Source organism: Pongo abelii, chromosome 10, assembly GCF_028885655.2.
Source record: "Pongo abelii isolate AG06213 chromosome 10, NHGRI_mPonAbe1-v2.0_pri, whole genome shotgun sequence".
Classification (NCBI taxonomy): Eukaryota; Metazoa; Chordata; class Mammalia; order Primates; family Hominidae; genus Pongo; species Pongo abelii.
In genome coordinates this window covers 79,699,145-79,723,032 of record NC_071995.2, presented here as the reverse complement: position 1 = coordinate 79,723,032, position 23,888 = coordinate 79,699,145, and the positions used below count along the sequence as shown (strand labels likewise).

Below are 23,888 nucleotides of genomic sequence, written 5' to 3'. Positions count from 1 at the left end.
CACAGTACCTGTATTGTTCAGGATCACAGGTATACGTCAATTCAAACTTCAGTTTAATAGACAAGAATAAGAAAGAAGGCTCATAGCTCTTCAGTGTCTGTTAGTGCAAAGTGTAATAACGTGTTATATCTTGGATGGAGGAGGCCACATGGGTCAGCCCACAAATTAGGATTTGAACTTTCTATTTTGGCCAAATGAGTCCACTGAGAGAGGATGTTAATTTATTTGAAACGTTGTGTGTCAAATTATTTGGGTTGGGGGAAATGAGCCAGAAGATTGAAAAAAAAAAAAAAAAACCAAAAAACTAAGTATCACGTAACAAGCATTGGGTAAGAAAAATAAATGAAATGTAAAATCACTTAATAAGTATCTTGCATTTATAATTTCAAAGAGGTTTACAACATCTCACCTAAATATAAAAAAGTTTTCCTTTTGATGTTTTTGAGAAATCCTTAACACAATAGCAATTGAACTCATTCTTAAGTCTATAACGGAGTTACTAAGAGAAAGAGTCTTCTAATGGTATGTTTATAATTATAAGGGTATAATTTTTAATGTGCTTATAAAATCTCATTAGATCAAAGTCATCATTTTGATTATGCAACATGAAAACATTAACTTAGCTTTGGAGTAAAAATTATTTTTCTTCCAATAGAATACAATAAAATAAAATTTGAGTCCTTTGAAGGACCCATAACACACAACAACTCTGGAATGACAATATTGTGTCATGTTTTATTGTCCTATAATATCCTTGCTAACTATTATATGTGCACACACACACATGCACGTGCACACACATGCATCCACACGTGCAAATGCACACACTGCTTCCACCACACCCACATTCCTTTTTAATAATGAGCATCAAGGTCCTTTAACCTTCTTATTGTTGAAATATGATTAGCTGATATTACCCACATTTTCTATCAGTTAGAGTACCTTGGAGCAATTCTTAACTCCTTTAAAGAAAGGAAGGGTAGTATTTTTTCTGTATGTTTTAAAATTGTTTCAGCTATTGCACGAAGTAGGTCTTTTTCAAAAAGTTCAATGATTTCTTAATTTTGAGGGCTATTAGCTCTGAAATGAATTTAAGAAAATAGATTAAGCTAGGCAAGTAGCCATATATTGTAGTTCAAGAACTTATCAGAATAAGTATTATACTTCTTCTAGTTTAGAAGGGACTATATTTTGGCCTTTTCAATACACAATACACTCTTCTAGAAATGACACTAATGCCATTGTGTGATATAGAACAGAAAAACACACGTATTCATAACATATATTATAGTGTGTGCTTCCCCAGGCCACTCCAGCCAGAGTGGAAATTAGAAAGTAGTAATCCCTTTTTCACTAGCTCTGCCCACACCTGCCATTACAGGATCACAAATACTTAGCCACCTCTTCAAGTATTTTTCAAGTCTCTATAGATATCTTGGAAGTCCTTCTAAACAAATCCTTTAACTGACTGTTAACTTCTTCTGCTGTCCCGGCTTCTTTGATGTGCCTTGTTCTACAGCTCTATGATCACATTGGGATGGGCTGTCTCCACTACCACCAATGTGTGAGGGCCATCCTATATTCCATGTGAAAGCACGGGAATGTTCTCTCCAGGTAGTGTAACTATTATTGATTTATTTTTATTTTGGTTGTCTGAATTTTCTAATTATTGTCAGCAAGCTTGTATCAAATTGTAATGTATATGAAAGTATAGTTACCCTAGGATAAAGAAATGTAGATCACAGTAACTACTGATCAATCTTCCATTCATTCTAAGTACTGGCTTAAGTCCAAGCTCCACAACTTGAGAAGTACAAAGAAAATGTGGAAAAGCATGAATATGATTCTCTATATATTTCAACTTAGTTGCTAGAAGAATTAGGCATTATGCAATGATATTATTTACATACTAGACAGAATGAGTCATCTACATCCCCTTTGAGAAATGAGCCACAACCTGGGAATTCAGAAAGTTTTATTTGATAAACTTGATATATTCTTATCTTTTTAGGATGATTTGAGTATAAATGGAGTATCTTAAGAATAACAAGAATAATGCAAAAACTGTTTAAACATTGCTTTCCCTATTATAATGGTAGATTTGAGACAGGACCACCAATTCCAGAGAGAATCCCCTATAATTGTGCCACCCAGATCAGGCCATGGCATGCCTTTAGACACCTTTCCTGAGTCTCAGATTGTATTAGAAAAATAATTTATGGCCAGAGAGTTTGTAATTATATTTTAGCATAAGCACTAATTCCCTCAAGACTATTAATACTTTTAAGTAAATTACACATTTAGTGAGCTAAATGCCATTTAATTTGAGAAGGCTCAGTTATAATCTGAAAGTATTTAACTCTGAGTAATGACCTAGCTTAGTGTATTTTTATGAATTAGCTTAAATTATAGAGAAAGGAAATTTCTATACCTATTCACCTATACAAAGACTAATTTTAATGACAGCTGGTGAAAACTGCTGAAATAATGCTGATTCCCAGAACAATTGATAGCTTTAATGATGAGATCTTTGAATAAGAAAGCATTCACTGTAGCTATTAAATAGCTTCCTAGGGTTGACCAATTTTAAAGATACTTCTCCACTTTGGTCAATGGGAAAGAAAATATGCAGGGATTTTAACCAAAGTAAGTTTGAAATGGGATGCCTCGAGTAGAAAAGATATAAATATCCCTTTAAGATATGGGGATTTGGGGAGTCTTTACTGTTTCAGAAACTGGGATTTGGGAATATCATGATGAATAAAAGATCTTATCCCTCCACCCACACAGTTCAGTCAAATTTCTAGACAAATTTTTATTTAGAAATTATTTAGAAATTACTCTTTATATTATTATACATATACATATGTATAATATGTGTATTTATATGTATATGTGTGTGTGTGTGTGTATAGATATAAGATCTATATCTGTCCTCTCTAATGCATAGCTATTGATCAGGGAGAGAAATACAGTTCAGTAAAAGCATATAAGAATGAGACCTGATAAATACTTCCTGTTTAATTCCTCCTTTTACTGCTGATGGTCTCATTGAGGGAAAAAAATGCCAGTCATTAAGATAACATAGATCACTTCTATAAATATTTTTAAAAATATTTTCAGCAGTTAAGAAATTAACAGCTTGACTTTTATTGAAACTAATATTGAATTTTTATTGAAACAAAAATTAATTAATTTTATACACTCTTGCTAACAAAAATGCAAATAAGTGAAAAAAGTGAAAGATGTTCAGTCCTCATGTACATCTTACATTTTAGCTTCTATTAGATTGATGGTGAACTTCAGTAATAAGGATCCCAACAATGGCTAGCCCCCAGGTTTTAGGCTATATGTGGAATTTTTCTCTTAAATTGGTTGGTTATCATTGGTAAAGTTTTGCTTGATTTTTTTAATACTCCACAACCACAGAAGTTAATGTAGGGGGTAGATATATTGAACTATAATAACTTATCAAAATGTTGATTTAAAACTTGCACAAATTTTCCCATTTGTTTGATGTCCAGCACCACTTTTCAACTTACCTAATCTCGCCTTCAGCAATTAGCCTTCACTTGTAAGATAGCCTATTAAGTCCTATCAATATATGTTATATTAGTTTGTGGAAAACAGTTCAGAGTTTTGCATCTTTTAATGTGCATGAAAAAAGGGTAGGACATTCTGTAGGTGGTTATAAAAGCAGAGTTAATTAAGTTTGACATGTATGTAGTTTAAAATGTTAGGACCCCAATAAACCCATTTGCATTATTCATGATAAGAAGTATTATTCAATTGACAGCCATAAACTTGTATGTATTCATCGGATTAATTTTGGTAAAATGACCACCATGCATTTATCAAGGAATATTATTAGGCTACCATCACTTCAAAGTATTGTTCTAATTAATAACATTTCATTTTGATGAATAAGTAAAGATAAATGAAAAGTTGGAATACGTAATATAACACACAGTATTTACAGTATTTGGAAATAGTAGCCAAATGATCCAGGAACACCCAGTCCAGTGTTTCCCACGTATCATGGCTAGTTACAGACCAGTGATGTCAGAATCACCAGAGATGCTTTTAAACAGAAACATTTCTTAGTTCCATCCCAACTAACACTTAATTTAGAGGATGAAACCCCAAGGGTCTCTATTTTTAAAAACTCTGAATTATCCTGATGGGCACAAGGTTCAGAAGACACTGAATTTGACAGTGGCCTATTATATTTTGTTAGAGCCATATTTTTAAGTGCCCAGAAGAAGCATAATAGTAATATGTATCAAGTCTGTACCTTTTTATTGATCTACAGACATGAGTTGTGGGATTCTGTATGTTTTCTTCTCTTCATTTGCATTAAAATACTAGATGTTTTAAAAATCTCAACTCTATTAATTTACTAACTTACAGGTTTGTGCTCTAATTTTATTCTTATACTCTATAAAAAGAAATTGTAATTTTTAATGCTTTGTCATCCCAAATGGTGAAAATATTAATTTAAACAAACCTATGACTAAATATTTCTTTTCTCCTCATGAAAGTCTGTCACTGTTTGAAAATTGTGCCTATTAAGATTTATAAATTATCAATTTCAAGAATTACAGGGTAATAAAGCGTAATATCTACTGGGAAACACAGAAAGGATTAATGTGCCAACATCATTCGTTAATTAAAGTTATATCAATAAAATATCATTTGACTAAGAGTATAAGTGAAGATGTTTTATATACATTATTCTATCTTATGCTATATTACATACCACATGTCTTAAATTGGGACAAAAACCTTCCATTTTGAAATCATGAACTTAGATATCTAAATCAATATTACTTTATATGAATTTCCTACAACATAAGGTATGGGATATTAGAAAGACTATTAAAAATGTTGTCAAATACATTAGAAAATACTAGTTTTAGAAGCGTGTGTGTGTTTACAGATTTCTTAGAGCTTTTAATCTTCTAATCTATATAGTGAATACCTTGGAAGCAGATATAAAATATAGCACTTTCAGGATTTGTGTGACCACAAAACTCTGTGTTCGTACTTAGAAGTGTTCTCTTTGAAAAAGGCTGTTGTAAATGCAATAAACCTTTTTGAGATTTGATCACAAACTGTACTCTGAGATCCTATTCCCCCAAAAATGTCTATCTTTAGAGAAAGAGAAGACCAACACTTATTAGAAGGTTGACTCATCTCTGTTACTGAGAGTTTGAAATGATCTCACATGGTACTGAACAAGAAAAATTTTGGTATACATTTCTGAACAACCTTCAGTTCTTGTACTGAAATAACTGTATACCTTTTTAGTTCAGAAAACATTTATATTTCAAATCCCAGAACTATAAATGTCCACCTGATCTAGGATCAAGAATTGTGCTCCCGTAATTGGAATACAATCATTGTTCTTCCATGAAACTATTCACTATACCTCAAACTCCCCTTGTTGCTTTGAGGACATGAGCAAATTGAAATCAATTCTTTTCAAATATCTGATTAGAAGATTTCTTGAACATTTTGTTCCTGGATCTGAGAAAGAGATAGTAGATTTTGTTGGATCTTGAAACTATTAGATGTAAATCTTGGTCAATTTGGAGGCCATGTGTTCCTCCATTATAACAAGAAAATTGGAAGAAACCATTGTACAGAGAAAGAAAATAAAGATTTAGGTAGGAGCAGAGTTAAAAAGTGGAAAGTGACATTTCGGTTCCCAGTTCCAGTTGTCCCTAAGACCCAGACACATCCCAGTCTTTGAGTTCCAAGACAAGCGCCATTATCCTGAAAACATATCCCACTTTGGCTTAGGAAAATTTGAGTTGCCATCACTTTTTACTAATTAAGTATCTAAAATTACATCTCTTCTATACAACTGATCAAGTCCTACAAATTTTGTCTCCTAGGTAAATCTTGACATCACTTGTGTCCCCTTCTTCCTGCTGTTGCCATTTTAGTTCAGGCTTATCATGTTTACTTCAATTACTGAAGCACCCTTCAACTGAGTCTCCTAGTTCTAGTGCTCACCTCTTTTAATTTATATTGTGATATTTAGTATAAATTGGATCAAATCCCCATTTCTAGCAAAAAAAAAGTTGTATTAAATCAATTAATTTATTTTTGCCTTAGCATTGCCCTTAAAACTAAAACCAAAATCTTAAATGCCATGAAGACCATTCTTAATCTGGTTCCAAGTCACTTATCCAGCTCTTACCACCTACTCCATCATCACCATCAAAACAGACACTTTATATCTCAGTTATTTACTGTTGTTGACCAAAACTCCAAAAGATGGAGGCTTAAAACACCACCTTATCACTATTTTTTCTGACCAGGGAGTTGATTGGATAATTCTCACTCAGAGTCTCTCAGTGCAGTTCCAATTGGAAAGCAGATGGGACTAGCATCATGCAAAGTCTTTGATGGGCTGGTGTCAAGCAAGGATGGTTTCTTCACTCACATGTCTAGCACCTCAGTGCTCCTCTAGGGCCCCTCTCTTCAGCAGAGTCTTGTGGTTCCTGAACTTCTTACATGAGGTCCAGGATTAGGGCAACAAGAAGCAGAAGGTAGAAGTTGTTAGGTAATTGAAGTGCTATGCTTGTGTCTTTTATGCTACCAACTTCTGCCACATGCTATGGGTTAAAGCGCTCACAGGGCCTGCTAAGATTCAAAGAAATGAAGTCCAGTCTTCATCTTGATGGGAGTAGGACAAGCTAACGTTCAAAAGAGTATGCAAAGATAGGATATTTTCTGGTATCCAACTTTGAAAAATACAATTTACCACCATTAATATTACAGGCACAGTTTTAATTATTAATGTATTCCTGAGTTAATTACATTCTAATGCTTCTTGGTTTTTTTCCTATTTTCATTTCCTTTGCTCAGAATGCTTCAATTTATTTCCCTTATTTATCTGGCTAACTCCTATTCATTCTTCAAACCTTAGCTCAGATTACAGCTCACCTAAGATACCTTCTCTGGCCTCTCAGCCCGTGAGATTAATGCTTCTTCTCTGGAATTTCATGTATCCATGTGTTCCTGTCACACCACACTCTGTACATGAACTGTGTGGCTCTTTCATTAGGGGGAAAAAATCAGTCTTTGATTTCTGTGTCCTCAGTGATGAGCAAAGTGAATGGCAGAGGACTCAGTTACTATTTATTATATGGAAAAAATGTGAATTACTCATTTGATTTTTAATAGGCTACATTACAACTACTTGTTTCGTTGTTGATGGACTGAGTGTAGGTGGCATAGATCTGTAATATAGTTTCTCTGGGTAACCTACATCATCAAAAACGATTAAAGCTACTTTACTGGTTAGAGTGAATGGGTTCATATCTTCTAAATAGGAAACTACTTTTTCACTTGTGTAAAATTTAGTCAAAATTTGAATTTAGAGTATTAATTGAACTGAGTTGTTTATTTGAATTATTATCATTTTGGAAAGCTACACACATGAATTTTTGATATTTAAACCACCAAACATTAAATAACAAAAGTTTCATATTTTTCATTATATTGTTCAAACATAAAATAAGTTTTTATTGATATAGTCATGATTGATAACTTAGATACTAGAAGGTACTGTTTCTTGACATTTCAATTGTAACATGTTTGGCAAGTCAGAAACCTATACATTGGTTCCAGAATAATACTTTCAATTTAGTTGCATCTATATTTACAAAGTAAATACCTGTCTCTGTAATTAATTGTTATGACTAAGTCTTTTCAAGAAAAAAAAAATGTGTATATTACACAGTGCAGTTTACACTTAGAAGGGGACACAATGTAATATGAAATCATTTACTTAACCAGAAGGTTTTCTTACTTTCTCCTCCTGCATAGAGTTCTATGCTTATATATTTAATAGTGTTGATTCTTCAATCCATAATTTCTGAGGTTCTGATTAACCTTATAAAGTAATTTTGCCATTTATTTCTAAAGTTCAATAATTTTCGTTATTATATAGTATGATTTTGGTTACTATAATAGTGATAAATATTATTGAAATTATATAAATTGTTTTTAAATTAATTATAAGTTTTATCTATTAAAATTATGTAAGTTAAATAATTAAGTTCTTAAAATTAAATTGGTCACACTGAAATTATTTCTTAGAATTTTTGTGTTCAGAATATTCATCTAGGCCTCAGTATAGGCATTTATTTAAAAAGCATCTTGAATAAGAGAGAAATTAAAGTAATTAATCCAGTTGTAGTTATCTAATAAAAAATAAGATTCCACAATATCACCTTGTTTCCTTGTTCTTTTTGAGAATGAGTGAATAAAACAGATTGTAATTAAGGAGGTGGTAAAAAGATACATAAATATGCTTATTTGGAAAGACATTTATATATACAATACAAAAATCACTTCTAAAATAAGAATTTCACACACTCAGAAGTAAATATGATAGTACAGAAATAAGTAACTATAAAAACATAAGATTTCAAAAATAGATTACTGTCATCCTTTGCTATCCATGGGGAGTTTATTTCACCCCTCAGAAACCAAAATCCATGGATGCTTATCCTTCACTATACTTTAGATGATCTCTAGATTACTTATAATATCTCATACAATGCGAATACTATGTAAATCATGCAGTGTAAGTGCTTTGTAAATAGTCGCTTTGTTTTTATTTGTATTTTAAATTGTTTTATTGTTATTTTTAATTGTTTTTTCCTGAATATTTTTAATCTGTTTGGACATGGAAGGTGGACTGTACTTTCTAATGACAGAATAGCTTCCTTTCAAAATGATAGTATTGTAAAATAAAGAAATTAACTAAATTTAATAATGCAGCACCTGATAGTAAAACATATAGTCCATATTTCATTTTGGATATGGCTTACCCCAGAATTTCATTTGCCATTCATCTCTTCATTCAGTTATACCATAAACTTTATTGAACATCTGCTACATGCTAAGTAAGTCCTGCTGTCTGACCTTGATATGTTGGCAGCAACACCAAATTCTGAGTGTACATTTCTAGCCTGATCATTTTCCACTCACTGTAATCTGTGTTTATCCTAGTCATGCCAATAAAGTTGCTTTCTCTATCTTTTCTGTTCTTCTACTTGCCAAATTCAATAACTATTTTTTACTCTGTGTCTTATTTGATCTCAATGCATCATAATGCACCATTTATCACCGTTGATAACTGCCTCCTTCTTGAATTCTTTCATTAGGATTCTAAGAAAGCGCTATCACCTAGTTCTTCCAATTTCCTTCTGAGACCTCTTCCCATCTCAGATTCTTCCTCTTTTTAGCCATTAAATTTAGATTTTTTTCCCAGGGTTCAGTCATTAGTCCACTGGTCTTCTCCCTTAAATGATTTCCCCTTGTATCTTTATTGACATATTTGCCTTTGCTGTTTTAATGGCACCTTGAGTTTATTTTGATTAGTTCTACTAAAGAACTAACCTCAACATCCCCTATGCACATCAATATCAGCATAAATCAAATGTCAAACTAAAAATCACCATTAGATATTTTAATGCTGTTCTGCAGAGATGCCTCAGCCAGAAACCTGAGTTCCTTGAAACCAAACTCCCAACAGGAAATCTGTTTCAGATCCTCTACTGTTTACTTCCACAGCCTGTCTTACTTAGACCTTCAAAATATATCACTTGAATCCCCTATCTTCTGTCTAATTGGATCACATCACTTCTATACATACCCTGTCAAAGATATCCAGTTACTATTTTTTCAAATAAATTGTCTTTATGCCTTGACAAATGTTTTTCCTGGATCTGGAATGCCTTAATTTCCCAAGTGCCTAGCAAATTCTTATTCATTCTGAAAGTCTTAGCTCAGATGTTTCCTTCTATGTGAATCTGCCTGTGAGCCCCTCGACCTCTAATCCCCGGATTTTCCCTGGTCCTTAACCCCATACAACTCTATTATAACACTTAGTGCATTGTCTGTAACCTTCTTCATTTGTACATTTTCCCAGGTAGACAGAGTTTCGAAAGGGCAGAGATTTTTGTCATTTACTCTAAGTCTCTAGTGCCTCCTGCTAAGTAATTGGTCAATTTATTTGAGATTAAAGACAATATTTAGACTAAACTGTTTTTGTAATAGGATATTTAAAGGGTCCTTTCAGAAAGAAAGCTATCTTTGCTTTGGAATATACCTTAAAAATCTTAGTTTTTTCTTTTTGTTTTTGCTAAGATAAAAATTATTTGGGGATTGTTTAGACAAGTGAGGGGAAATAGAGATTAAAAAAATAGCTTTATATAACATGTTAATTGGGATATATGGATGTGGAGAGAGAATAGAGACCCCAGCAGGAAAATGACCAGACAGACAGCAAAATGACCTGCCAGTGATCAGAAAACATGGCTAAAAAAGAAAATCTTAAAATAAGAATGCCTTATATTCTGATTGCTATTATTTATGCGTATTACTCTTTGATCTATGATTATTGTTTATTACCTAGTAAGCACACAAAAGCCTTATGTGAATGATGTTTTGAGAATGTCTAATGGAATGGGACATATTCAAGGATTTAGTGAGATAAGAACATTGGAGCAACCAGGTTGTTGCAAGAAGGAAAACTCCTGTATACTTACAAGCATCAAAGAGGAATGCATTAGACTTCCCATAGGCCATGATATGGGGACAGCAGTTAGTATTATTTAACTATCAAAATGAAGAAGACTCTAGTTGACTTCTAGGTCATATTTTTAGAGAAACCAAAAGTTCTATCCATTCTTGTGGTGTCTCTAATGTGTATCATTATGTATCTTAAAAGTAGATTTTTTTCTTAGAATATACATTAATTATCTTCTAATCAATTCAAAGATTTTATTTCTAATTATAAATGATAGTGACTGCTATCTTTCCAATAAAACATATAACTCTTATTCAACATCACAAAAGAACCGAAGGCTCTAGGAAGATAGCAGCAAAGCTAGAACTGTATATAAATGAAAGTAATAATAAATATACATGCCAACGCTCTTCCCAGAAAGGCAGATATCTCTAAGGGATATATTCAGGTTGGGACAGATGGGAGAAATGATTCACTACTTGTGTGGAGGCAAGCTATGGCTCAGAGACATTAATTTTTACTATTTATTTCTCTTGCAGGAAACTAAACTTCCTTATATTTTTGCTAATAAAAAGCTTACCAATGAAAGCTTTGAAATAACACAAATATTGTCTTTGCATATTTAGTTGTATAGTTCCATAGTAAGTACCTGCAGTTTCTTTGTTTAAAATCATAATGTCTATTCCAATTGGGCAAAAAGAATACATTTTTAAATGCAAAATAAAATCTGCTTAACATTTATTTAACATACTTATTCTGTTGCATTCTTTTGGATATTTTTATCATATGGCATTACATTGAATTTGGGAAATATGTCAAATTCTGAAGGCTACATGCATTTTTACATACAAACTTTAAATATTATAAATGAGGCTTTTGAAAATTCATTTATAGATGAACCACTGACTAACATTAATATATCCCAATTTAAGCCAGGTGGGATGGTGCATGTCTATAGTTCCACCTACTTGAAAGACTTAGGTGAGAGGCTTGCTTAAGCACAGGAGTTTAAGTCCAGTCTAGGTAACAAATTGAGACCCCCATCTCTACAAAAACATATAAAGGAAAACATTGTTTTGAATATATCAAAGTTTATTATTCTCCAGCTTTGGACAAACCTAAAAATCAGAATCTTGATGTAAAAATTTAGAAATTCAAACAAGCAGACTTCTTAATGGCCTTTTTTGAAATATTAATTAAAACAGAAAATAAACTTGCTCTTGCTTTCTTTTGAAAAAAAAGAAAAGTTATTGGAAGGCCTTAGATGATCAAACATTCCCCGTGTATTTCCCTGTGTAAATTCCAATGTTGCTGCTAATCCCCTCTTACTATAGGCAGTAAATAGAGCTTAGAGTTTAGAAAAATAGCCTTTGGAGTCAACCAATCTTGGGTTCTATCTCCTACTCTGGTGTTTCTTGATTATATAGACTTTGGAAAAATTACTGATCTTTTCTAAGTTTTGGCTTAGAAATTAAGATACATAGTAGCAATAACCTCATACCATTGTTTGGAAAGCTGATTGAAATTCAATATACAAAGCACTTTCTATAGTACCTAGCATGTGCTCAATGAATGTTAGTTTAGTGACTTCACTCATAAATCCTAACAACAGCTATGGGAGTCATGAATTAAAGTTTTCATTATTTAAAGGAAAGTAAGTATTTGAATATTCTTCTCATTATTTTTAAGTGAGGATAGTTCTTTGCCAGAAAACCACATTAGTGTTCTAGTCCATTTCCTTGTTTATTACATATTTTGTAGGTACTGGTTATGGTTGCTCTAGAGAACAGTCATTATTCCTATTTTTCTGGTTAAAATATTAGTCACATGGAATTTTTGTAGAGTGTTAACAGTTTATGGTGGACTTGCACCCAATTCCCCGATTATCTTTGTTTTTTCTCTAACTCTTTGTTACTTCTTCAAATTAAATGTAGCACTGATTCATTTAAAGGTTAGTCAATAAGTTCGAGACCAGCCTGGCCAACATGGAGAAACCCCGTCTCTACTAAAAATACAAAATTAGGCAGGTGTAGTGGCGCATGCCTGTAATCCCAGCTACTCAGGAGCCTGAGGCAGGAGAATCGCTTGAACCAGGGAGGCAGAGGTTGCGGTGAGCGGAAATCATGCCATTGCACTCCAGCCTGGGCAACAAGAGCAAAACTCTGTCTCAAAAAGAAAAAAAAGAAAAGAAAGAAAGGTTAGTCAATAAGTTAACAGTTGTTATCCTACAGTGAAGTGTGCTGAATTTTGTTTTAGATTGAGAGATTGAGGCTGGACTTTTGATATCTGAATTCAATATTATATAAAATGTATAATTAATCAATAGGAGTTTTGGGTAATAAAATTGGAATTCAACTGAAATTTACACAATATAACTTTGATTTCTAGTTAATTTAAAGTGCGTGTAATTCATAAATTGAACACAATTTCCATAAAAGATAAATGCAGTTTGTCACGGGCAAATAATTTTCCTGCCAACACCAAAATCTAGGTATTGGAAAATATTATTTTCTTTTCCCTTCCAGTACACCCACCCCTTGCATCTGCCACGCTTCTCACTGCCAGGCTTAGAGCATGATTAGGAACTGAGAAGTAACGTCCTGCTAATTCTTTCCCTATTAGCGAAGAAGACAGGCAGAGAAGCAGAAGTTCTCTGGACCAGTGGTCCTCACACTTTCTGGGCCCAACTACTGCAACTTACCATAAATCCATTGCTTTCTAAGCCAATGCTCTTTTACTTCCTAAATCTAAACACATAAAAAACATGATCTATCTAAAGAAGAAATATTTTTTAAAAGCCCAGTTTCTCTGAAATGTTAAAAAAAAAGATGTAAGAGAAAGTCAATGCATAATAAATAGCACATATTTTAATACGTAAATGTTCAGGCATGACCAAGCATAGTGAATTCATTAGATGCTTTTACTTATACCTAAGATCTCTGTGGGTGTGATAGATGAGGTATATTATATTGACAAATTGGGCGATTGGTAGTGGGACTTTCCGAAATGTTTTTAAATAAAATAAATTTATCCTAGATGTACAAGGTAATTCTATGGCGGGGAAATTCATGTATGTTAAAACAGTGTAGAAGTGACTTTCCTTTTACTGGAGCTGCTGGAGTAACTGCACAGCAGCATGCACTACCACAGCCTGCATTTGCCTCTAGTAATTGCAAGCTCTACACTGGGCTGGAAAGACCCCATGGGAATGTGAGAGTGATTTAGATATTGCACACAAATTTGGAAAAAAGAGGTGGTGAGCTGTAAACGCTATGAATCCCCTGAACACCCATGTGTACAAAGAGGTTCCTGTGGCTTGGAATATAACTTAGGTTGTACGGTCTTGGAACTTGGCCTGAAGAAATTCAGAATCTGGAAAACACCACAGCTTTACCTCTTTCTCAGATGATTTTTTTTTTTTTTTTTTTTTTGAGACACAGTCTCACTCTGTTGCCCAGGCTGGAGTGCAGTGGCGTGATCTTGACTCACTGCAACCTCTGCCTCCCAGGTTCAAGTGATTATCCTGCCTCGACCTCCTGAGTAGCTGGGATTACAGGCACACGCCACCACCTCTGGCTAATTTTTATATTTTTAGTAGAGACAGGTTTCACCATGTTGGCCATGCTGGTCTCGAACTTCTGACCTGAGGTGATCCGCGTGCCTCGGCCTCCCAAAGTTCTGGGATTACAGGCATGAGCTATGGTGCCTGGCCTCTCAGATAATTTTTATTAGTGGTACTCTGCAGATTCCTGTGGCATCAGTGGATTGATTACCATTGTGGTGCTGCTACCTTGTAGTTTATAAACTCTTCCTAAGCAATGGTCAGTATTCTCTGCCACCATATTCTGAGTATTGTGCATTTCCCACCGTTGTCAGAAATTCACCAGCTGAGCAGGACCCCTAATCCTAGTCTTTATTCTGCATTCACAGGACTGCAGAATTCTAGCCATGGTGCAACTACTGTTTTTGACTGTCCTTTTGCAGGACAAGGATATGAAAATTCTGGATCAGGATTCTGAACTGGCGTGGGAACTGGAGGAATATTGGGGTATTTGTTTGGCAGCAGTATATCAGCAGCACTCTTTTTAGACATGTGGCACCACCCCCCATCTTATCCTCCATTGTACTCTAGCACATGGAATAATCATCCTACTGTTTAGTGGAGGCCCAGGTCAAACTCTGACCCAAGAACAAGAACTGCCTCAGGGTATGGTGGTATCAGAAGATGATAAAATAGAAAACTGAAGGAAAATATTGGTTGCAAAATTTCTTATTTTTCTTCACTTTATATTTAAAGAAAGTGCATCCTGTTAACAACTGTGGAAAGGGAATAGTAAAAAGTTGTGTTCTTTGAGAGTTAATATATAACCAAATACTTGTCTATTGTATGTTAGTGTAGCACACATATGTATATCTCAGTTTTTAAAAGTGTTGATTACTGTGGAAGGCTGAAAATGTATTGTTTTATTTCTAAAACCTGTGAAGCCATAAGAAACATTAAGAATGAAAGTGTTGTACCGATAGAAAGCAGACACCAAAAAGTTCTATCTTAGGTGGTTTTAGTTGATGAGTCATTACCTCATTGAGACAATAATATTCTATTTGGTGTTATATTATTTGTAGTTGGCTATACTTTAAGCATTTAACTGAAACTTTGTACTATTAATTATGCTACCTTATGGGTTCTGATTGCTTTTGAGCTCAGGACTTTGAATTCTTCAGTAATGATGACGGTGATTTGGAAGCACCTTGTATAGGAAAAGATAGAAAATAAGCATCTAGAAGGCTGTTGTGAATGATTGTGTGCTGATGGAAATGCTTGAAACCTCCATATTTCATCAATTCCTAAGAGATAATATTCAAATACTTCAGCAGTGGTCTTTTAATAGCAAAAGCATGCAGTTCTCTGTGGAATCTCAAGAATAGTGGTAACAGTCTGTTTCAGTCTTACATTAAAATGGAATAATTACATAATTGTATAAATTTTCATGTAGAATCAAATTTAGGTACAGTCAGATAATTATAAACAAAGTGAATGTTCAAAGAGACATTCAAAAGCTATGCTGGAAGCATGTTGGGCTGCCCCATTAGCTAGAACAGCTCCTTTTCATCCTAATGACAATAGTCATTTGCATAAAAACTGCTCTGGAGACTGGGCATGAGGTACACTATCACTCCATTAAGACCATGCTGCCTGAGCACATTCTCATCTTGGGGATTATAACCATCAGTTCTGGGGAAGAGAATGAACATTCTTGTAGGAAACCTGGACCTTATTTCTTTATCTGCTGCGAAAATCAACATAAAAATAAAGATCTCTTTTTTAATAAGCTTTTATAAGAATACTTTTAGAGTTACAGAAAAATTGTGAAGATAGCACAGAAAGCATATACCCACACCAAGTCTCCCTTGTTATTAACATCTTACATTAGTATGGTACATTGTTCAGAACTAATGAAGCAATGTTGATATATTATTATTAACTAAAGTCTAAGCTTTATTCATATCTCTTTGGCTCTTTCCTAAGGTCCTTTTTGTGTTCAAAGATCTCTTCCAGGATACCACATAATGTTTATCTTGGCTGTTTCTCACACTTTGCTTGTTTTTGATGACCTTGACAGTTTTGAAGTACACTAGTCACATGTCGGGAAGAATATCCCTGAACTTGTATTTGTCTGATATTTTTCTCATGATCAGATTAGAGTTATGGGTTTGGGGAAGAAGACCACAGAGGTAAAGTGCCATTAACATCACATCATATGAAGAGTACATACTGTCAATATTACATATCACTGTCGATTTTAATCTTGATCACCTGGCTGAGGACGTGTTTGTCGGGTTTCTTCACTATAAAGTTATATTTTTCTTGCCCACGTCCATACTCTGTGAACTCATTCCACTTCCGTTTGTCTTTGAAAGAAAGTCACTATTGACAGTCCACCTTTAAAGAGTAGGGAGTTATGCTCCACCTACTTAAGGAAGAGTATCCATATAAATTATTTTGAACTCTGAAAACCTTTGTAAGATTTCTATATTCTTCACATTTATTTATTTATATCATCATTTATTTATGTGAGTGTGGATTCATGGATATTTGTTTTATCCTTTAAGTTGTAATACAATACTACTTTATTTCTGCCTTTTTTTGTTGCTCAAAATTTGCACACTTTGGTCATTAGGAGCTCTATTCACTGCTGTCCTTTTGACAGACCTCATCATTTTTTGTGTGTGTTTATGTGTGTGTTGGTGTGTGGTTTATTTTTTGCTATGTTGCTGTTGTTTTTAGCACTTCTGGCACTACAAAATGTCCAGGTTTGTCTTGTATATTTCCCAACCCAGTCCTAGAATCAGCTATTTCTCCATGGATCTTTCATTTCTTTTATTGGAGAATAGTGTTAGAAACAAACAGCTAGGGTCTAGGTATTGTCAAAGCCAAAACTGTGCCTGGCAAATTTAAACAGTAAAAGCAGTAAAAGGAAAATTCATTCAAGGCAACTGCAGACATGGAGAGAGGCCACAAGTTAATCTGAGCTTAATTCTCCTTAAAACAAATGACGGAAGAAATTTTAAGAGCTGGGATAGGGGAATCCTAGGCCACTTTAGTTTTCTAATTTTCCTTATCCAATGGAAAAGTAAACTTTCTCTGATCTTCATGACTGAAGGTAGTTTTATAGCTTGAACCATCATGCCCCAGGAAGTTAGGGGCTCATTCTCCCAGAGCCTGGGAGATGAGGAAACTATTTTATGATTACATTGCAAAGGAATGGCTTCCAGATTCCTGAAAAAGACATTCCTGGCTATAAAGCTGGCTAGAGGCTGTTTAAAAGATTTATATCTCAAAGGAACATAGAAATATTTATATTCACAAATTTTCTAAGGTAAAAGCTTTAGAAAAGAGGTCAGGAGCCTAGAGTCAGGAAAAAGTCTGTTAAAATTTAGTCCAGCTGAGGGAAACTTTAAGGTTATATTAGTCAGCATTATCTTTGTTACTGGGGTCCCATTACTTCTAGGATCACTCAGCAGATGCAGCAAAGTAAACACATGTGCATTCTAACCCCTGTATATGCACATATTTATAAAAACTTCTACGTATCTATTTTATTTGTTTCTGTGTCTGCCCTGTGGTAACAAATTACCACAAAATCGGTGGCTTAAAACAACATAAGTTTATTCTGTCACAGACTGGAAGCCAGAAGTCCTAAAGTGAGGTGCTGGCAGAGCCATGCTCCTTTCCCAAGGCTCCTAGAGGAGAATATAGTCCTTGCCTTTTTCAGCCTCCTGTGGCTTTAGGCATTCCATGGTATCTGCACTCACCCCAATCTCAGCTTGCATGGTCTCATTGCCTGCCCATTTGTCCCAAAGCTCTCTCTTGCCCTGTCTTAAAGGATACATGTGAGTGCATGTAAGGCCCACCCAAGTACACGAGAATAAACTCTTCTCAAAATTCTTAGTTAAATCACATATTTTGCCATATAAGGTAATGTTCATAAGTTCCAGGGATTAGAACAGATACATTTTTTTTGGAAGTCACCAATCAGCCCACTGCAGTATCCATCTACATCTATATTAAACTGAACATGAGTTCATCCTGATGTTTCTAACCCTAAGCCAGTAATATACCAATCATTCTAGTCTTCAAAGCTTGCTTGTCTGTAACTTCCAACTCCAATATGAGAAGCCTGGCTCCCAGCATTAGTCACCATTTACTTAATTGTCCAATTCCATTATACATGTATAGTGGTTTCAGAATTGTTCACTTGTAGCCTGGAACAAGTCAACTCCTGAGCAAGACAACTCAAGAAATAAGTCTTTTTAGTCCAGCAGTCTGATCATAAAAATGCCAAATATTCAAGGAACTATTAGTAGATTTTTTTATTGCTTTAAAGACCTAATTTGCCTAATTAATATAATGATAGAGAACTATTTGTTGAGCAGTAACAATTTTTTCACAAGTTTTTTTTTTTATTTTTCAACAAAAGAAGAGAACGCATTTTCCAAATTGGCATAGAACATGTAAAATCACCTGGGAAATCACCAAAACTGATTTAATTTGTTGCATATTTCTTCTTAGAGTTTATGATTTTCCTTTGGTTCTTGACTTCCTACCACAGAAGACAACTCCTCTCATGAGTCCTTCTTATGGAAACATCAATTTTACGTAAAATTATCTTGCATTAGTAGGGACAGCTGTTGAGGAGCAGCCCATGAACAGAATTGTCAGATGCGAATGAGCCACGAACAATTTCCCACAGCTGAATTCATTTGAATAGCACTCATTAAAAAAAGAAAATGCCTGCCAATGAACTGTTTGTAATATGGGGAAAAATGTGGAAACAGCCTAACTGATTCTGTGTAGGAGCCTAAATAGTTTTATTCTTATAATAGAAGACTATTTAACAACATGTATCAACACTGATAAATTTTAAAGCTTAATGTTATGTTTAAAAAGTAAGTTGTTTATGCAAATGTTTAAACACATAATGATAATATATGTTGTTTATGAGTATATACTTCTTATGTATATAATGTGCAAGAATTTGCATGGGAATAATAGATTCCAGTTTCAGGATAGCAGGCACCCCTGGGGAAAAAGATAAAGAGAAATGGAATGAGGAGACACCAACTTTAATTGTTTTTGTGACGTATTTGTTTTCCTAAAGAGAGATCTAAATATAATATAGCAGTACGAAAATACTTCTTAAATCTTAATGACAGATATAGGGTATGTCATTTTATTTTCTACTCTTCTCTATGTTATTTTCATTTAAATAGGCCAAAATAGCTTAGAATTCTAAACTGCAATAATATTTGAGTATAGATAATTAATTATTTAAGTATATGAATTTTTGTTTTGAATACTCCATTTGTATCAATAAAACAATGCCAACAATGTATATCAAGACTATATATATGCAATCTTCCCTTGAAATATTTTTTAAACTCCTAAAGAGCTATCTTTATTTAAAATTTAAAATTGATAAATTCTCCCTGTCCTAAAGTTTCTTCTCTTAATAAAAGATACATTTTAAAAATTTATTTTAAAATCAATTTAATCTCTGCTTAGTTCTTTGGCTGACAAAGCATTTTCCCATATAAGAGACCAAGCCCAGCCTTTGTGGTGAGTTTACAGGGAATATTTACTTTCTGTACACATTTGTATGGTTAAACATGCAGAAACTCTGAGAGGTTAAATCACTTTCCCTAAATCAGTTGTTGAATTGATATAAAACATAGCTCTTTCCATTCTTAATTGCTAAGTCTTATGATAAATATTTCTATTTAAATATTAAAGAAGACTTCAAAAGGTTTATTTCTCTATTCCCTGGTTTGGTGTTTTTATACCCTTGTTAACTGTCATTTTATTTTGGTTTGTTTGCTTTGATGGGGCAAGAGAACAGGAGTTGGTGAGAAGTATAGAATCTGCCTGAAATTGACTATAAACACCAATATCTATTGGTCTCTCTCTTTCTCTTTCTCTCTCTCTCTCTGTTTTTCCACATTGTGGGAATTCATGCCGATAAACAAACCCCTCTTCTGGAATGCTAATTATGCCTGGATGTTTAAAACCTTAGTTAAATTTGAGTTTCTTTAATCAGATTTAATGGAAAGAAATTGAACTTAGTGAAATCTAATTGAGGGAATAAAACTTATTCTAAGCAATCACACCTAACAGCAATGAAAATGAGAAAATAAGAAATATAGAGTGTGTAAAAACATTAATCTAAGTGTGGTAGCATCTAAATGTGGAGTGCTTGAGTTTGAGCTCAATGAGGGACTACTTAGTTCTGTATCTAGTTGAGTTATTCCTCAAAGAGGTTCAGTGACACTGTATTAACATTTAAGATTAATGAAAGTTCTTAATTTTTACCCCAAATTCTACTGCCCCTCTACAGCAGTGGTTCTTAAACTTTAGCATGCATAAGAATCACCTGGAAGTTATTAAAACACAAATTGCTGGGCCCCACTGATTCATTATGGCATGAGTGGGGTAAGAGGATTGCATTTCTAGCAAGGTCTGTTATGATGCTATTGATGCTAATTGTGGGACAACCACATCAGGTTTTTCTCCTACATCACTTGTTTCTTCTCAAATTTCATTGCTGGCTTATTTTCCTCTCCAGACATCCTAAGACTGGAATACTGCAAATGCAGACCTTGGTTATTTGGTGATCTCATCAAATGTCACCCAACCTCATGACTTTAAATATCATTTTGTAGGCCAAGGCTCTCAAATGTATATTTCCTGCCCAGATTTCTTCCCTGACCTTCAGACACATATATGGAAATGTCTACCCACCCTCTCCATTTCTATTTCTAATAGGCATCTCACTTGACATGTCTTAATGTAGAACTCTTGGACTTCATCTCTCAACTGCTCCCCCCAGAGTCTTCCCCATCTTAACTGATGACAATTCAATTCCAATGGATTAGTATAAAATCTTAAAATCATCCTTGAGTTCTCTCTTTCACACAATACAACCCATATAGAAATCTGACCACATTTCGCCACCTCTGTTGCTGCCACCCTGGTCTGAGCATCATCTTTCATCTGGATTATTACAATAGTCCTCTAACTACATATCCTAAACCATGCTTCCACCCTGGTCCTTCTATGGTCTGTTCTCAACACAGCAGCCAAAGTGATGCTAAAACTCAGTTTTTGTTATTATTGCCCTCAGAACCCTCCAGACTACCTGTCTTACTCCAAATAGAAGCCAACATTCTTAGAATGACCCATGGACACAACTCATGCTCTGACTTCACCTCATACTAAGTTTTCCCTAGTTCACTTCACGTTGTCTGCACCAGCCCCCATCCTGTTCCACAAAACAGACAGTACATTACACCTTAGGGCCCTTGTATTTACTGTTTTCTGTAATAAAATACTTTTACTCCTGATATCCACATGTTCACTTCTTTCAAGTCTTTGTTGAAATAGCATCTTCTCTATGACACCTACTGGGACTTCCCAACTTAAAATGGCAATACCCCTTCCCTCATCCTCAGCATTTCCAATCTTCCTGAACATCCTCTATTATATTTTCCAAAGCATATATCTTCCCTCTGTTACATAAAACATATTTATTGTGTATTTTTATTGTTTATTTCTATCTGCACTAGAACCTAAACTCCATTATGTTTTGTATAATAATATATCCATGTATTAAGAATAGTGTCTGACACCCATAAACATGCATGTAATGGAGGAGTGGATTGATCATCAAGATCTACAACTTCTTTTCTTTAATATTGTCATGATAATATCAACATTTGTTCTTTATTGTCAATATGCAATAATTATGCTATGTATTCACCATACCTTATCATTTTTAATGTTCACAACCAACTATTGAGGTGACTATTTTTATGCTTATTTTGCCAGGGAGGAAACAAGTTCATTGGGATATAATAACTTTCTAACACTACAACCTAGTGGGGGTAACATTTGATTCAATTCAATCCAAGAGTTGTGCTCTTACCTACTATACTATGAAGTTTGCTATTCATTTCTTGGGACTTTTGCTTATTATCAGACTGCAAACATGGATAATGTGAGTCTAAGTTTGACAAATTGATCCACTGTTAGTGTCCTGAACAAAATCAAATATTTAACCCCAAAAGATTGCGGGGAAGGCACTGATCTAGGGAATATTCAGTAAGAAAATGTTACATCTTGAGATCCCTTTTAGCCAGCCAGTTCTCTTCTCCCTTAGAGCTCATCTTTTGTTCTGATTGAACATTTGCAGAGGTCAGACATGGGGCAGGCCAGGTATGGTGTCAGGCCCTGGAAAAATTGGTAAAACAAAGAACTCATTAACAGTCTAATAGGAAGAAGGGATTCTTAAAATACATCTTGATATGCACTCTAGTTGAGGCATGTTGACATTAGAATACGTGGTCTATAGAGAACATCTAAGTTTACCAAGAGTTATAAGGGAGGCATCTCAGGTATTAGGTTAGATGAGTGGGTGGTCCACAAAACATTGGTGTGAAGGGCAAGAGGGAATCCAAGTACACTCAGTTCTTTTATTTGGCATTGCATGGCAAAGGCACACAGTAAGGAAGAATTGATTTTTCAGTTCTGTATTTTTGGTTGCCTTTGATTGTAATTAGGGCCATACTTTCTTTTTGTTCACTTCCTCCCTTAACTCTTTCTCCTCTTTTATTTGTCTCTCTTTTTCACTTATAAGTGTTGAAATAAGGAGATGGTGTCTCCATTGCCAGTAGGGAGGATTTGTGAGATAATGGGAAAAGTCAAATGTCTAAATACTGAAATTCATATACTACATAATTGTCCCAGCAGAATTTTTTTAAACTTTAAACACATCAAATAATTATCTTATGTTGCCTGGTTTCTCTACAAATGTTCCATATTAAAGTTTTCATTTTGCCAATACATACATAATTAAGTAATTATGTAATTCTTTCTCCTTCTGCTTCCCACTCAGACTTTAGGGCTGTATTGTATTCTATAAAGAGTATATACTTAATAAATCAATATTTACTAATGTAAAACCATAAACCTGTCAGTAACTGGTGGGGAACTTATCATGAATTTTAAAAAATGTTTACTTTCCCATCAGTCTTAACTGCTATATTTGAAATATAGTGTGTTTTTCTAGTTATGTCATGTTAACCTAAAAAAAAAAAATTCTTCATTTCCTCTTCTCAGCTCAGAGAAAATTTTCTAATGGAGAAGTTATTTTATATTTTTCTTCAAAACTATATATATATATGTATATTTATGTATATATATTTGTGTATATATGTGTATATATACATATATACACATAGCGTGTAATATATACATATATACACATAGCGTGTAATATATACATATATATACACATAGCGTGTAATATATACACATGCATATATTAATTGAATAATTGAATTAATTGAATAATCTGCAATAAACTCAATAAATATATTTATTACTAATTGGTTAATCTTCAATAGTCAATTTGCCATTCACTTTTTTTGGTTTCCCTTTGGGAAATTGAATAAATTGATTTTTTTCAATATACAATTTAAAATTTTGGAACTTTAAGGAAAAGTTTTCTTTTTTTAATTTTCTGTAATAAAGATATTTGGGGAAACAATACTTGCCTTTGGTTGGTATCTAAAATAATGTTGTTGATACAAGAAATATCAACAAGCGTGGCATTTGAATGGTTTGGAAAATATAATTGAAAGCTATTATTTTTATGGTAAAGCACCATAAAAGTTTCAGATAAAAGTACAGGCTATATGTAATATTAAGTATTCATGAGTATGTTAGAGTGAAATTTGGAAATTACACTGAGCCAGAGATGATTACTGTGTAGGTAGT

General features: G+C 33.9%; 1 protein-coding gene across 19 annotated transcripts in view; it reads left to right on the top strand.

Annotated features, from left to right (window-relative positions):
* The window catches only part of PPFIA2 (PTPRF interacting protein alpha 2), a 493,309-nt gene that overhangs the window by 198,107 nt on the left and 271,314 nt on the right, over positions 1-23,888 (top strand).